Below are 16,669 nucleotides of genomic sequence, written 5' to 3'. Positions count from 1 at the left end.
AAAAATTATTAAAAAACAACGGCAACACTTACAGTAATAAATGATACCATTTCCGAAAGGCAAAATTGAGGAGCGTTTTTTCAAAACTCAACAAACGCATTTTTTGCGAAAATGAGTTATTGGTATCGAAATTTTTGGCAAGACCAGGCGCACAAGATGACAAAATAAAAATGTTAAAAAGTGAACAATTTTAATTTTAAAAAATATTTAAAATCGAGCGTTTTTTCAAAACTAAACAAAATTACTAGAGGTTTTTGCAAAACTCAACAAAATTATTGGAGGTTTTTCCAAAACTCAACAAAATGGCTCGTTTTTGCAAAACTCCACAAAGTTTGTCTGTGGTTGGAAAGCAATTATAATTATTATTATATTATTATTATATATTATTATATATATATTATTATTATTATTGGTTGATAGTTGGCACTAAACGAAGTTATATGAAAGTTTTAGTTTTTCAATTTCGTATGAAAACAAAGCACTCATACGCCATATCTATACAAAGTTTTTTTATGATTAGTTGTTACAACGCTATTATACTGTTTTAATGTTTTTTATTTGTGTTTTGTGGAAAAACATATACTGGGATATGTTTTTTAATGCAGCAAAAATGTAAGCTGGTAGAGAATCGGGGGGCAAAAAATCAAGTGACGTATTTTATTGTTTTTTTTTTGTCGAATTTTTTTTCGGGGGAACCCCATAAAATGTTCAGCCTTTGCAGATTTTTAGACAGCCAAAATCTCAGCTCCATTCGATAAGTCTAAATATTGCCGACACTCGCTAAAAGTATCAAAAATCTCTGTTTTTTCATTGGTTTGCGAAGAAAATTAGCTCTAGCTCCAGATGGGGCTATTTTAACTATTTATATATTAAATTAAAGGTATTGTTTTTACACATAATTTAGATACTAAATTTGTTTTGTCGTACTTAAAAAAAAAGAATTTTGTGTTCAATTTAAATTTTCCTTACTGACCTCAAAAAAGAGCTGGGTGCAAACTCTGTTAACAATGAAACTTTTTATGATATAGATTGATGTAAGGTATCGAAATGCTTCTCGTATAATTTTAATAACAAAATAAGCACTAGCGCAGAATCCAATTGACTTTGTAGTTTAAAAATCAGTCTTATATACAAAAAGACAATATTTTTATTTGAAATGCCCGAACAATGAGGAGTTTCACATGCTGTAAAAGTAATGGACCAAATCCATAGTTCTTTCATAAGCTGAGATTTTGTCGTTTCTAAGAAAAACTTACTATTCATAAACATAAGCTATGATCAAATTTCGAAAATTGATTTCTTCAATGTTTCAAATGTTTAAACTAATAATGTTATTTTTATAAGTACAAAAACCTATTTCTAAATAGTTTTAATTACCATTTAATTATTCCACTTGGTTTGGTAGCTTTTAAATAACAAATTCTCAAATATTTTTCAAACAAAAATTGGTGTGCCATTCTAAAGAAATAAACTTAATTTTCCTTTCCTTTAATAACCACTTTGTCAAATTTTCAATGTGACCCATTACATTCATAATATCTTCAAACTATTCAATTGGTAACTAGTATCTTTGTTTGTTTAGAAAAATATACCAGTATAAACTACGAAAACAAAATTGAATATAAACCGATAGCCAATTTCGGCAGTCTGAGATAAAAAATTGAATGAATACTGTATTGCTGGTGAAATTCTTCTAATTTTTAAGTGAATTGCAGATGTGAGGTTTTTTGCCGAGGAAAAATAGTCGTTAGTATCTCAATCTCAATAGAAACAGATTTGCAGTGAAGTGATGGTTGATGGATCTTCGGATATGTGTGATTTTGTTTGATGGTTGTATAGTTGGTAGGTATAAAGGTAATTATTGTGCCATTTGGGAATGTGAGTTGCATATTCCGGGATTATGTTTTTTTTTTTTTTGCAATAGCAAATTCTCTGTCTGCAACATCATAACAATGAAAATGGCTTCTCCTTCCCTTTCCTGATAGGCCATCATCACACAAACCTACCTGTAAGATTATACACTCCATATGCCTTTACCTAAACTGTGCGATGATGATGATGGCGTAATCAATGCAATTGACAAATGATTAATAACGATATATTTTATTTTTATTCTTCTCTTAGCCAGTCTCAGTGCACAAAGTAAGCAAATATGAAACACAAAAGTCAGACAGGAAAACGGATGAGATATTCCATTTTGATTAGATATGGCGATGGCGATATGGAGGGAAACAATGGGTGTGGAAAGTTGTTGTTTAAATGCAACAATGACAAATTGTTTGCGTGTTTGGAATGGAACTAGGTAAAAGGTAGTAAGTAAGTAGGGTAGGTACCTATCTCATTTAATTGTTTGTGTACAACGTTGAACAGAGATTAATATGATCAAAATGTATCTACATATCTGAATAGAGTTCTAAAGTTCCTTGTATAGCTACGACTATATAGCCAAATGTTTAAAAAAAAAAACGAACAGGTGATACACATTTGAATGATTTAACTTAATAATTTGTTGTTCTAGTTAGCAATAGATGTTAGAATTCCAGCCAAGCCTGTATAGATTTTACAATCAGATAACAACCAATCATCTGATAAACATTGGTTAGGCATTTAACCTGGAAAAAAGGTTATAGTCATTCATTTTTTTTTTCTCCGAAAGGTGGTATTTGTATTTCCTCATAAAAGTACTCACAAAACAAAACATTTTTGTAGCAGTGCTCACATTAAATAGACAAAATGTTTAACATGTCTCGTGGATTGAAAAATTGAGAAATACAAATTATGCTTCCTAAAAGGTACAAATTAGCTTATTTTTTTCGGTTGGATGGATTATCCATCATGATGGATAGAATTTTATGTACATATGTAAATATTTTATTATTGTGCTCCAATATTTTTCAGTGGAAAGGACAAAAGCCGGACTTAATTTTATTTCGAAGTATTTTAACAATTTTTTTTTTTTTTTAATTTAACTTTATTCAAACAAATATACGTTTTCAAATGTTTTAAATTCGAAAATAAAAAATTTTTAAAAATTGAGATAACAGAAACATTCATAAACGTTTTCAAATTAAAAAATGTTAAGGATTTAAAAAAATATAATCAGCTTCAAAAACGCTCATAAAACGCGTCCCAAACGCGTCCTAAACGCGTCCAAAACGCGTCCCAAACGCGTCTAAAAGGCGTCCAAAACGCGTCCAAAAACGCGTCGAAAACGCGTCCCAAGCCCGTCCAAAACTCGTCCAAAACGCGTCTAAAACGCGTCCAAAACGCGTCCCAAACGCTTCTAAACGCGTCCAAAACGCGTGTAAAACGCGTCCAAAACGCGTCCAAAAACGCGTTTAAAACATACGTGGGTCATTTCCAAATGCCCCACGTGGGTCATTTCAAATGCCCCACGTGGGTCATTTCCAAATGCCCCACGTGGGTCATTTCCAAATGCCCCACGTGGGTCATTTTCAAATGCCCCACGTAAAGTTTTCGTAAGTATTTACACTCACAAATGTTAGTATAAATTATATTTTTTTTTGTTTGTGTGTGTTTTTTTTTAGCTTCATTTGCGAAATTAATTATAGGTCTTTACGATCTTATTCTATATTTTACTTCAATTTCCATTTATTTTATTTTTATATCTATATATCGCTGGCTGAGAATTATAGGGTTGGATGTCAACCCACCTTAGTTGTGAGAAAATTAATCTCAAAGTTTTTTAAGGCTTGTTTTTTAATAAAATAGTTACATGATGCAATATTATAAAGGACCCAAAAAAATCATAAAACAATGAAAAAAAAACATTAATTTCACCACAAAAAAGGATTCTATGAGCATTTTAAAAAAATTACATAGAACCTTTTTATGAAAAAGTTTGTAAAAAAATTTGAAAAAGGTTCTATGTTCAACATAGAACCTTATAGTTATAAAGAGCTTACATGTAATAAATGGATTTTATATGAAATAAAATGATTTCATAGTGAAATAGACTTTAATTTAATTTAGTTTTATTCAAGTTTTGCACAAAACAGTCAAATTCTATTTTAAATAACATAAAAAAATAAATACCACAAATCACGTTATTGCATTTATAGAAAACAGCAATTCCTGCCTTTGTTGAGTTAGGTACACAGATAAAAGACATGCCAAAAACAATTAAAATTTGTATTAAATCAATCGGATTTTGCATGCTTTTTCCAAAAAGACAGTCGTCTTAAAACAATCATCTTCTACGGTGCAAAATGTATGCCAAAAAAAAATTTAAAGACTACAGAACGAGATACAAAAATTCTTTGCTGTTTAGCAAAAGCCCTGGAATGAAATCCGCTAGTATAATAGTCGATATAGTTGATAGTCAAAAACGAAGAATTATGGAGCAAAATCGTCGTTTTTGACTGTCAACTATTGACTATCAAGTTAGCCGATTCCACCCCTGTTGTTCAATACCAGCAAAAACATCAAAAGATCTTTTATTTTTACTTTAGTTAAAAAAAGATCATTTCCATAAGATTTCTTTGTGAAAAATTTGAGCAAAAAAGTTCTACGTAACTTAAATCAATGTATTTTTTGTTTGAAAAAAATCAATAAAAGGGTTCTATGTTTGGGCTGTAAAAGTAACGACAAAATGAGTACCCGCATGTATACGTTACTTTTGGTTTTAGTACCCGCATCAACGATATCTTTACTCGTTACTTTCGTTACTTTAGGTATATTTCGGATGTTTCGCATGTTTCGTATGTTTCGTATGCTTCGTATCTTTCGTATATTTCGTATATTTCGTATGTTTCGTATATTTCGTATATTTCGTATATTTCCTACATTTGGTATTATTGTTTTGTCTCACGATTTACGTTAAGAACTTATTATTTTGGTTGTTTTTTTTTTTAAATATATATTAAAAGTAAAAACGACATTAAAAATTTAATAATGCAAGATTTTGAATGACAAGAAATCTTTTTTAAAATGGTATACAAATATTCTCTAGCTCAACTAGCTTAGCAAAGAGTAAAGTTTTCAAGAATCTGCTTTCAATATCAGATTTTCGATGTACCTAAAAGTAATTTTTTTTTTAAGATATGAATGTGCCGGGGCTGAATAAAGTTTTTACCAGATATAGTTAAATAGAATCATAACTAACATAATTAAGAAACCAAACAATTCAAGATTCAAATAAGAATATACGAACACGCCCATGTTTCGTTTCCTCCCGGTCCAAACTTAAAAATTGTCATTGCAGCCAACCTAAAATAAAAAACCATTCAATCATTTCATTCAATCACATTCATTCCATATTCTCATTCAAAGTTGTCGTCACTCATGTCAGACACCACCTCACCACACACAAGCAAGAAAGTAGTACCTACTTGAAATCAAAAGAAAAAAAAAACAAAAACTTTAAACCATGAATAAAACCAAAATAGTAATTATTTGTTTGAATCAAACTAAAGAATAAAATAAATTAAACAAATCAAACAAAGGAAAAGAAAAATTCTTTTTATTAATTACAAAAGGAAAAAAGGAGAAAACAGAATACAAGTACGGCTACGCCCCAACAGATGCAATTTCAATTTTTTCAATTTAGTTTATTGAACTTGTTATTTACAATTGACTTAAAATTAACTTATTTCTAAGATACATTGGTTGATATAAAATTTTGTTGGCACAGAAGGGGCCTAACCTTATACAATGACTAAGTTATAAAATATAAATAAATATTATACATGGATAAACTTAATTTAAAAAGTCTGCTGACTAGGTTGTCCTCGGGGTGTTCAGACCCGGATGTCCAGTCCCCAACAGATGCAGTGTGTACCATTTTGTTTTTGTTTCACATTTCGTATACCTATCCAAATTGGTATTCTAATTGGAATGTATCTACACTACACTCAAACACACTTTCACATAATTCACTCCACACGCACATGTCCATAAAAAAAAGGTACGAAAGAGAAAGAAACAGAATTCTTATTTACCCCTTTTGATACACAAAAACAGAACAACAAAATCGTAAAATACATAAATTACCCCGTTTGTATGACTGATTTAAAGATCGAATTGAAACTGAATCGAAAATTCGATCCAGGTATATGGAAGTACCAGATCGAGGAATCGAATTGAAATAGAATCGAAAACACAATTTTTCTTTTAAATATATTTGCAGTAAAATAGAAAAATCTAACCAAAAACAAAGTGCAAGTAAAACTAGATATCATAATACATACATACAGTAAAATTTGCAAATAAGAAGACAATCACACACAATTTCCACCATAAATTATATCTCGAGTATTCAATTCGTTTGGTATATATGCATATTTTCGATTCGATTCAGCTCCCCGAGTCGGATCGGATCGACAAATCCGGATTCAATTCGATTCAGGTATATATAGACCTAAATCCTGATTCAATTCGGATTCAAATCGCCATACAAACGGGGTAAATAATGATACCGAACCGATACGAGATGCGAAATAATGCGCACACGACAAATGCAGTGTACCATTTTGTTTTCGTTTCGCATTTCCAAATTGGTATTGGAATTGGAGTATCGTCGTTACTCGTATGTTCCGTATTTTTCGTATGTTTCGCACGTTTCGTATGTTTCGCATGTTTCGTTACTTGTTCAGTACTATAGTAACGAAACATACGAGTAACGAAATTATTTGGGCAGTAACGTTTCGTTACTCGTTACTGAAGTGAATACCCGCATTTAAGTAACGAATACATACGGTTTGCTACAGCTCTATTCTATGTTACAATTTGAATGACATAGAACCTTATTATATTAATACATTTATATGTGAAATCATGAAAGTTGTATGTCTTTTTTACCTGTACCGTCGCCATTAATTTTTTTCTAATTTTTTTTTTAAATTGTATCTGAAAGCCGTTGAAATTACAAAAATGTTGGTGTATAAAACTCATTTTTTGTATTTTGTATGAAATACACTCTTATAATTCTCAGCCAGCGATATGTTACTCTAATTGAATGTCATAATGATTTAAAATGAATATCATTCAAAATTTAACAATGATGTAGTGTTCCACATCCTAATTTAATTCAAAGTTGAAACTAATTTTTTGTACGTTAAGCAAAATATTAAAATATTAACCTTTTGTCCTTGCTTCTTTATTGCAGGGTAAACAATTGAAGGACAGCAATATAGCTAAAATTATAAAAATTTGCCCTCAATGTAGAAAACTTGGAAAAAACTTTGACTTTTTTGCAGTACTTCAACGACATTTTGATAATTTTTCAAGTATATCGGTATTAGATGTCCCGAAGGTGTCCCGAAGATGTCCCGAAGATGTCCCGAGCATGTCCCGAAGATGTCCCGAGCATGTCCCGAGCGTGTCCCGAGCATGTCCCGAAGATGTCCCGAAGATGTCCCGAGCATGTCCCGAGCATGTCCCGAAGGTGTCCCGAAGATGTCCCGAAGATGTCCCGAGCATGTCCCGAAGATGTCCCGAAGATGTATCGAAGATGTCCCGAATCAAAAAATCTGATTTTAATTTATATGTATTTTTGTAGGTCTGTTTTTTATTTTCATAACATTCATCATAGACCAGTGCCGATGCCTTCAAAAACATTAAAAAGTACAAAAAAATCATAGTAGGATGAAACCCATTGGAAAAGGAAGGAAATATGATAAGAATGAAAGGAAAAATAAATTACGGGCGAGCCGAGTTCGGGAAGTGGGTGGGTTGAGTTTTTAATGGTAAAAAATGGTATATCTCGATTTCCGGCAAAACTACAAATCCTATAGAAAAAAGTTGTATGGCAAAGTTGTAGGTAATAAAAAGATCTACAACTTTTGTATCAACAATTTTTTCACATAACCTCAAAATTTATGTGAAAAATTCAAAAAACCGAGTTTTTGGTTTTTTATTTTTATCTTTTTCGAAAACAAAAATTTTTCAACGAAATTTGGTGAAAACTTACCTTATTATGTCCCAAATACACTGTAATTTATTTGATTTAAAATATTAATTTGTTCACCTTATTTTGACTTAATACCAAAAAAATACCCTAATTTTCAATCGAAAATTCACGTGTCAAAATATCAGCTTTTTTCAAAAAGTCAGTGAGCATGACGTTCGTTAAAATGTCTATTTTCTGATGGTGTAAAAAAAAATTTTACATTAGTATACTATAGAACATGTTCTAGTAAAATTCAAAAAATGAAAAAAGCTTGAATTCGAAAAAAAATTTTTATCATTGTTTACAATTTTGGCCTATTTATTCAAATTTACACTTAAATTACTCAAAAAACGTAAGATTTCATGTTACATTGATTAATCTTACGTTTTTTGAGTAATTAAAGTGTAAATTTGAATAAATAGGCCAAAATTGTAAACAATGATAAAAAAATTTTCGAATTCAAGCTTTTTTCATTTTTTGAATTTTACTAGAACATGTTCTATAGTATACTAATGTAAAATTTTTTTTTACACCATCAGAAAATAGACATTTTAACGAACGTCATGCTCACTGACTTTTTGAAAAAAGCTGATATTTTGACACGTGAATTTTCGATTGAAAATTAGGGTATTTTTTTGGTATTAAGTCAAAATAAGGTGAACAAATTAATATTTTAAATCAAATAAATTACAGTGTATTTGGGACATAATAAGGTAAGTTTTCACCAAATTTCGTTGAAAAATTTTTGTTTTCGAAAAAGATAAAAATAAAAAACCAAAAACTCGGTTTTTTGAATTTTTCACATAAATTTTGAGGTTATGTGAAAAAATTGTTGATACAAAAGTTGTAGATCTTTTTATTACCTACAACTTTGCCATACAACTTTTTTCTATAGGATTTGTAGTTTTGCCGGAAATCGAGATATACCATTTTTTACCATTAAAAACTCAACCCACCCACTTCCCGAACTCGGCTCGCCCGTAATTTATTTTTCCTTTAATTTTCATCATATTCACCTCCTTTTCCAATGGGTTTCATTCTACTATGATTTTTTTTGGTTTCAAAAATTATCGACCCTGGTCTATCACATCACTCTTGTTAAAAGAAAGTAAGATTTGTGTTCATTGTAAGTCTCATGGCTCTAAAGTCAAGCCTTCAAAATGAAACTGCCGGATAAAGATTTTGATAATAAAGGATTAAATCAGGAACCTAAAAGTGAGTTTTATGCCTCGAAATATATTATGTTGTTATGCCCACTTTTCACGAGTCGATTTTAGCCGCACGATATGTCGTTAGACTAGGATTTGTCACTTTAGTCGCCTGCGACTTACGTTCACACGAGTCGAAAAGCTTCGCCGCACGGCAAAAATCGACTCGTGAAAAGCCCCATTACTCTTAAAAACAATATAAATACAGTGCAGTTCAAAAAAAATCGGTGAAACATTTTAGGTCAGAAAACTATTTTTTCGGTATAATCACTTTTGTTCCCGTGACCGCTTGTGAAAAATGTTAACACTCTAAATGTATCATTAGGCGATTTAAACTGAATAAGAAAACAAATCGTCATAAAAATTATGTATTTATTGCAAACAACGTCGAACGCGTTTGGGACGCGTCATCTTCGGGACATGCTCGGGACATGTTCAGGACATCTTCGGGACATGCTCGGGACATGCTTGGGACATGCTTGGGACATCTTCGGGACATGCTTGGGACATCTTCGGGACACCTTCGGGACATTCTCGGGACATCTTCGGGACATGCTCGGGACATGCTCAGGACATGCTCGGGACATCTTCGGGACATTCTCGGGACATCTTCGGGACATGCTCGGACTACAACAGTAGTATTTTATTTTGTTAGCCAATACTTGCACCGTTTACAAAATAATAAGGCAAGAGTTTGCTAAACAAAAAAACGTCTTTGACTTAATATTACTTATTTTTTATTTGTTTCAACAAAAATAATGTGGACCAAATCTATAGAAAATGTTGTAACGAACAATCTATAGCTTTATTTTTTGTCGTAAGACATTCTGAAGCCGAATTATTCCCAAGAAAACGATATTTTTGGGTGTTTTCGCACCGGTTTTGCATGCGTTCATTTATCAATTGTTTTTAACTGGCTGCCATTTTGTAGTAACACACTTTAATGCAATAAAATTACATACAACGATAGAAAATATTATAAGGAAGAGAATGAATGTTCATTTTTTGGTCTACGACATACTGGAGCAAAGATATTAGATTGGAAGTAAAATATCCCAAAAAATGCATTTTTGTGAATAACTCCGCTAAAAATAATGATTAGGTGATGAGAAATTGGGTTTTAATCCTTTTGAATATACCCCTATCGATCCGTGAAATAAAAACTGACAGTGCCTCTGTGCGCAAGGTCAAATGACGCTTTGACTGGAGTAATATTTGCTTTTATTTTAATTCTTATTAAAAAAAATGGTTGGTCTTTATGATCATGTACCTTCAGTTCTTGGGTCTTTTGAATAAACAGCCAAGGTTTAAAGCATCCATTTTTACAAATAAAAATTCCATAAATAGTTTTTTTTTTAATAGTTTAATATTTAATAAAATAAGTGTAGTTTGTAATTAATTACATAGTTTTTTTTTTCATTTTCAAGTTTATAACAATAAAAGAAACGAATAAACAAGTTTTTTTTTTTTTCTAAAATTATGAAAACAATGGATTTAGCTCAGTTTTGTTATTATTATTTTTGTTAAATAATTGTTTTTTGATTTAGCCCTGATTTTTCAATCGTCAGTTAGACTATCAGATGAATAAAAACTGCCAAATGTCAATATAAAAAAAACTTTTATTCCTAGGAATAAGCTCTATCTGAGGTTTATCTGACTATTGAAAAATTGGCCCTTAGTATGATTTTTTTTTTTGTTTTTTTACTTAATTTTTAAAATTAAATCTAAGTTTACTAGGAGAGAATTGAAATATCAGAAAAATATGTGTTTTTTTGAATTATTTTTATTTAAATTCTTTTTTTGTATGATAAACGACAAGACTTAATTTTCTTAACTTTTTTTTACCTCATTTTCTTGTTGTTGTTTTTTTTTTTTTCAAAGAAGTTTAAACATACTAATTCATTTATAACTTTTTTTTTATGTAATTTTAATTTATATCTAATAAACTTCATAAAAATTGGATTTTATTTGTTTTATTTTTTTAAATTCAATTTTTATTTTTAATTTAAATTTATTTTTAAAGCTTATTAAGTACGATCGGACACAGGGTGTGTGTAAGTGAGTGAGTGTGTGTTAAATGTCTGAGAGAGAGAGAGAAAAAAATTAGGATAAAATTAAGAGGAAAAGTGTGTAATATAGCTAAGCTATCTCAAAACACAAGCCCCATTCCGAGTCGTCGCAGTATTCAAGTGCGCGAAGTAACAATTCGATTTATTTGTTTTTTTTTTTTTTTTTGTTTTATTTAAGAATATAATTAATAGGCTATATAATTAATTATAATTTAAATATGTATTAAGAAAATATGCAGGAATCATTTGGCTTTGCCTGCATTAGACTAGGCCTTTTGACTATAGTTTTTTTTTGTTTTGTTTTATAGTAGAAGTGGTAGAGTAGAAGTAGTATTTTTTTAATAACTCGTATTTTTTACTAAAAAGTATTTTTTTTTTACTCTTTTGGAAAGATTTATGTATTTTTTTCTGAAGTGTTTTTTTTTTTAATTTAATTGGAAGTTTTTTTTTTAATTTAATTTAATTAGATATAGATAATTTTTTTGTTTCTCTCTGATTTTGTGGTAATAATAGTAAAAATATTGATACGCTTAGTGCTAACAATCTAAATGAGTTTTTTACTTGTTCTTTTTTCTCAAACATATATATGTATATGTAAAGGTACATATACATGTAATATTCCTAAGCTAAATATGAATCAGTATGATTTCGCTTTAATAATTTTGGTGTTAAGTTGTTTTTTTTTTTTATATAATTTATGTATATATATTTTTTTATTCATTTATGTTTTTAAATTAAATTACTACTGTTTTTGCCAAATGGCTTAGGTACTTAGGTAATAATTATATATTTAAATATATAATATATATAATTTATTTTTTCATTTAATTATTTTTATAAAGTTTTTTTTTATATTTTTTTGTTTAAAATTTTGGTGAAAATTCTGTGTTGAAGAAAATTCAAATTCAATAAAAAAGGAGAATATTTTTTTTTTGTTTTTAATTTTGATTTTTTGTTCTGAAGTAAAATTCATTTGGTTTAAATTTTGTTTTTTTGTTTAAAATTTATTTATATTCATAAAGCATTGTACGACTCATTAGCAACTAACAAGCACTCTCATAAGTAATTGGTTTTTGTTTTATTTTTTTTGTTGTTTAAGTATAATTTATATATTTTTTTGTTTTATTTAGTAATTTACCTTGTGTGATTTTATTTTTATAATTCGTATTTTTTTGTTTTAAATTTAAATTCTAGTTTTAAAGATTTTTTTCCTTCTTTTTTTTCAATACATACGTATAAATTGGATATATATTTTTTTGTTTTGTTTGATAAAATTTTACTATTTTTTAAACTATTTTCTGTTTTGTTTTGCTTTTGTTTTCACAAAATATTGCCTTAGATGTTCAGTTTGGATTTTTATTTTTGTTTTGTTATAGTTTTTTTTCAAGTTTTTTTTTTTTTTTTGTATAATACATGATGTGTGGAAGAAATTTTTAGACATTTCTAACGAAAAGAGAAGATTTTTTTTAATTAAAATTTAAAATTTTTCGTTTAATTATTTTTATATATATATTTGTAGATATATATATTTTTTTTTGTTAAACAAGTCTTTACTCTAGGTAATGGGGGAGAGGAATGGGGAAGATTTTTTTGTCTTATGTTTTTTTTTTTTGGGAGAATGGGAGAAAAAGGAATAATATAGTACGATAAAAATTGCACATATTGATTGTTGAGTGAATATTGATTTTCAGTTCGATAGGAGTTTAATAGGCTTAGTTTTTTTTTTTAGATAATATTTACAAAAAAATAGAATTTTTATTTTTAAAATGGTTATAATTTATTAGTTGTTTTTGTTTTTTTTATTTAAGTATGTGAGGAAGAAAAGTTTCGATTTTCCAGTGGAATCATAAAAGATGATTTAGTTTTGTTATTTTTTATAAACGAAATATTGATAAGAATAGCTTCTCACAAACCCCTGTTTAAACGTCGTTTATAAAAAAAATCTTTAAGGATTTTTGGAGACTTTGGACCTACTATAGAGGGTGGATTTTTGCCTGAAGTTTTTCATAAAAATACATTTTTCGGACTGTAGATTCTATCAATCCTAGACTAAGATTTCAACCATATGTGTCGGGACTCACACCATGTTTTTCTAATATTGTAAGATTTATCGAAATCGTAAGAAATATTTTTGTTCTAAATTTAGAATATTCAAGTGGAGGTTTTTCTTGTCCAAGAGAAGGTGATTTTACTTTAATTTTTGTAGATGTTATTTGAATACATGCATGAGTCTTATATATTTTTTTGCATTACTTTTAAAATTTTTTTACAAAATCACCTACCCCAACAAAAATTGGAACTTATTTAACCTGGCAAAGCAAACTCTCCTTAAGTACTGGTATACTATATGAGCAGTTTCTAAGCTTATAAAATTACTTTCTTAATAATTATTATTATGGAAAGTACGGGTGTTTTCATAAACGTCTGCCTAACTTAGGCCTGCGTTAGTCGTGTTCATAAACTCAGATCTGCGATCGGACTAACTTAGTCCAACTGCAGTTTTGCTGTTCATAAACGTCAGTATGTCGTCAACATCGGGCAGATTGCGCAGCCAAAATTTTATTGCTGCAGAACTATAAAAGAAATTTATTTGACTCTTGATTCGATTTTTTTTTTGTTAATAAATGTAAATATTGTTAAAAAAAATGAAAAACAAACATATTAATTAGGGTGGTGCAAAAAATGTTTCTTTTTTCATTTTTCAAAAAATTTAAATTTTAATGACACAGAAAATTTCGAAATCGTGTTTTTTGAAAAAAGGAGTTTGTATTAATTTGGCTCTAAAAAATGTTATCTTCTACAAATGCTTGAATTATCCAAAAAAAAACAACGTGGATATTGTTTTGACCAAATTATCGAAGAAAAAAAAATTTTCCATTAGGGTGGTTCAAATTTTTTTTTTTAATTAATTACAAAAAAAAATTATTTTTCACTGCAAAGAAAGTTTGTAAAACATGGTTTATGAAATATAATGTAAAATTGGGGTAGGTATTTTCGAATTAGGGGGCTCAGAAAAATGGTATAGGTATTTAACATTTACGCTTGGAATTCAACCAAATTCAATTTAATTAATTCGGCATGAATTTAAAATTACTATAGCAAAAACGCACTTAACAAATTTTCTGTGCAATAAAAATCATTTTTTTTCAAACGCATAAAAAAACTTTCTTGAACACCCTAATTAAAAATATTTTTTCCATAGATAATTTGTTTTAAATGTCAACTACTCGGTGTTTTTATTATTTTTTTTTTTTTTTAGAAGAGAGTATTTTTTTTTACCCACCCTAATGTAACACGGTTTACAAATTTTTCGTGTTATTAAAAACAATATTTTCGGGAACTGAAAAAGAAATTTTTTTCGCTTAAACAAAACTCATTCTATGGTAATTTTTTTATATTTTTTTTCTGACGTTTATGAACACTCAGTGACTGCTGAAAATTGTACAAACGCAGGCCTGCAATTATTCTGCAGAATTGGTGTGTTCATTAATGCAGCAAAGCAGAAAGACGATTGGACCGACGCAGATTTCCGACGTTTATGAAAACACCCTACCTTTATTTTTGTTCCTAAAATTGAGGCCTTACAAGAATAGCGTTCTGTGCAAGCTGACTTATCTGACGGTCTGTAACCAAGATGATTGATCAAATTACCTCCTGCTATTAACAGAACATTTCTCTAAAATATAGATTTTAAATAAGATTTTTTTGCTTACGCAATGTAGTGTCAACCGAACAAACCTCCTCAGATGAAGAGAGTATTCTTAAGATGATAGGTGACAAATTTTCTAAAGTCTAAACCATTTATGCTAAAACTTATTATACCGAGAGTACATAGAGCAAAATTTCGAGACCTCCTTTTTGTATACCATCTATCAATAAAATGATTGATATGCATAATACAAACTAAATGCTTTTACTTGAAAAATTGAAAAGTATGAAATTTTTCTATTCACATTTATTTATACCTTAGTACAAGTATTTACTATTTTGTATGCATATGGGCCAATATCATGAATCCAATACAATACGAGTGTATAAGAAGTGAAAAACTATCCCAAGATTTTTTTTTTTAAATTTGACCGACTTTTATAAAGCCTGGGATGGATGACTTCACGAAATTTCGTAAAAGAGTTTTAGATTTCAATTAATGTTTTTGTTCGTCGTTTCTTTTGCTAAAGCGCAATCTTTTGCAAAGTAAAATCTACGCAGGTGCAACTGCAATTAAATTTTAAATGTTGTTCTATTTCATTTTTGATACCAATTTATGTAGATACATAGAAGAAGTTTCACAAAATAATCATTGTTTTTATCTCTAAATTATTTCTACACATTTCTGTCAATTTCGAAAAAGGAATAAATCTTAGATAAAAAACACCTTAATAAAATATACATACTTAAATAAAAAGTTAAAAATTTCTATAAATCCCGTTACTAATTCACTCCAATATATAACTCCAAAAAATGTATTTTTTTTAATTTGCACTTTGTATTTCAGAAATTAATTAGTTTTCTTCATTTCCTGATCATTTTTCATTGTCAATGGAATTGCATATTGGAATATAAACGTGATAATTAACTGATTTTAGGCTATAGACCAAATTAACAAATTGGAGCAAAATGTTCTAAAACAAGGACGAAGCTAGGAATGAGTTGTTAGTCACTTTTAGATGCCTTTTTCAAAAGTTGGTAATACTTAATAATTCTTATACGAATTTTTTTTTTTTCTTAAACAGAACTATCCATCTCAACAATATTAGCTGAGAATACGAATGAAATGTATAGTTTGAGGAGTAATTAATTAATTCAATTAGCATTCTAAGTTAGCAGTTTCTACCTACCAATCTGATGAGATGAAAGTCAATCTCATATTACAGAGAAGTTAGATATGGAAACATCATTAAACTTAATAAACAAAAAAATAACAATTACACCTTTAACTGTAGTAAACACTTTTCATAACTTCTAAACTGGAATACAAAACTTTTCTTCTTTTTAATTTAAGTATGAACAAAATACTACCATTATCATGTTTGGATTAAATACCATTGACGTAGGTAACATTTTTTTATATTCACACAATGATTTTTTGATGTTATGCTTTGTTTTTAAATGCTTTCGATCATAATATTATAATCAAGATGCAATATTTTTTGTATTATAATATAATATATATAATTATTATTATTTGTTTTAACAATTTATTAACAGTTTGTTTATTTAAAAAAATACAAGTCACAAAAAGAAAACTACCATTCTACATTGTCATCGTGTTCAAAAAACAAGAAATTCAATACTTTTTAAAAGTGAGGTATAATTTGCCCAAAACTATTATAATATAATTATAACATTATGAAAGCTAACAATGTGGACGGAAGAAAACAACTTTTAATGTTCTTATTTTTTTTTTTTACTCTTACTTTTGTTTTTTTTTTTAAATATATATATTTTCATAAATGTTTTTTTTTGTTTTAATCTCGATTATC

This window comes from Episyrphus balteatus, chromosome 1 (assembly GCF_945859705.1).
Source record: "Episyrphus balteatus chromosome 1, idEpiBalt1.1, whole genome shotgun sequence".
In the NCBI taxonomy this organism is placed as follows: Eukaryota; Metazoa; Arthropoda; class Insecta; order Diptera; family Syrphidae; genus Episyrphus; species Episyrphus balteatus.
The sequence above is the reverse complement of the archived record's forward strand: the minus strand, read 5'-3'. Positions refer to the sequence as shown.